Consider the following 1,904-nt stretch of genomic DNA (forward strand, 5'->3'; position numbering starts at 1 on the left):
ACAATAATAGAAACATATTTACTATCGTAAGTTCCAATAATTAATAGGCTCAAAAATAGGGTGGCCAATTAATTAAATACACAAGTGGATTTTGATGAAATAAGTAATATAAACTCAATAATTAAGAGGCTCAACGAAGCAGCCTGATAATTAATCACGAATGGCTCGAATTAAAGCACTGCAGCTGTCTAAATAAAATAATGGAGGAGTCCAAAATAATATACTCCCTCCGTCCCGTTAAAAGCGGCCACGTTCTTTTCGGCACGGAGATTAAGAAAAATATTGTTATGTTTTAATTAAGTGGTCCATCAAAATTAAAGAGTTAATCAAGTATGATCCACTTTCTTCTTCTCACTGCGTCTAAACCATTTTCTGGCCGCCGATGACGCCGGCGGCGGCGTCACTGCGTCTGAACCATTTTCTGGCCGTCGACGACGTCGGCATCGCCCTTCGCCCCTCTATCAAATCGCAAACCAAATCGTATAGCCAAAAATTAAAAATCAAAAACCAAAAATCAAAATCAGACCAAATCGTAATATAGAATTCGTCTCTTCAAATTCCAAATTGAAGCTGCTGTTATGGTCGCCGGAAATCGAAGCTGATGCGGTAGATCTAGGGTTTGTGAGTGTAGTAACCCGCTCTTTTATCAGTATTTTAATTACAGTATTGTGTGTTTATCTACCTATCTGCCAGTAACTGAAGTTTTATGTTTTCTATTATGTTTCTGAATTTATGAATCTTGGTGACAGAGTCACTTAGTTAACAGTATGCTTTATTTATTTTTCGCGCGTTTAAGACCGCGATGAGAATCTTTGAGTTGATGAATGATTATTAATCCGAGTTATAACCAACTTAGCTAAGTTGTGTTATCAAGATGGAGTTTATCTTCGCATGATTTATCAAGTCGTGAATTAATTCCGACTTTGAGGATAATTAAGTCCACGGATTTAATTTAAGTATTAGAATAACGAACGCATTAAATCTACGGATTTAATTTAGCATTTATCGTTTAGCAAAAACGAAACCCGTTTCTCTATTTCGGAGAAACCAACACTGAGAGGTTTTTATTTAGATCTTTCACTTAGGTCACATCACACGACTTCTACACCTCTCTACCTCTCTACATCGGCTACACCTAGGATTAGAAAAGGAAGAAGGAGGGTGAGGTGGGCAACGGCCACGGCAGCAGCCCCCATTGGGCGAGCAGCCGAAGGGCCGCACGCCACCTCCACGCCAGAGCAGCAGCAGCCACGGCAGCAGCCTTGGGCTGGGCAGCCGAAAGGCCTCGCCCCTCCGCACGCCAGCTGCAGCTCCTCTCATTGGGCAGCAGCCGAAGAGCCACACTCCACCTCCACAGCACGGCAGCAACAGCAGCAGCAGCCCCTCCATTGGGCGAGCAACTGAAGGGTCTCCCCTACTCCACGCATGGCAGGGCTACCAGCCGAGCCCTCCCCTTAGGCACTCGAGTGCACCAGCCGAGCTCCCCTATTTAAACTCCCCTTCAACCCCTTTGTGCCACCCTTTCACTCCTTTCGGCACTCTGAAATCCAGCAGCAAGTTGCAAGAGCTCCATCACTCTCTCGACGCCTTCCACGGAGAAGAGAAGACCAAGATCCTCGCTGCACTTTCAAGGTAAGACACGGCCTTTTTCCTCCCTTCACCGTGTTCCCTTCCATTTGTTTTCAAGCCTGAGAACATAGCTTTCATTCCAGTTTGAACCTCGACGATCAAAAAAGCAAGAAACCATCATTCTTTACCCGACCAAAGCACGCTATATCAAGGTAATCTTCGACCCTTGTTGCTACTCCAATCAGCATGCATCACACTCCAGAAATCATGTTTTATGGTCTGTAAACGAATGAACAAAAAGCATGTTAAGTTACGACTTGTTAGAATCTATAACT

This window comes from Salvia miltiorrhiza, chromosome 1, assembly GCF_028751815.1.
Source record: "Salvia miltiorrhiza cultivar Shanhuang (shh) chromosome 1, IMPLAD_Smil_shh, whole genome shotgun sequence".
Lineage (NCBI taxonomy): Eukaryota > Viridiplantae > Streptophyta > Magnoliopsida > Lamiales > Lamiaceae > Salvia > Salvia miltiorrhiza.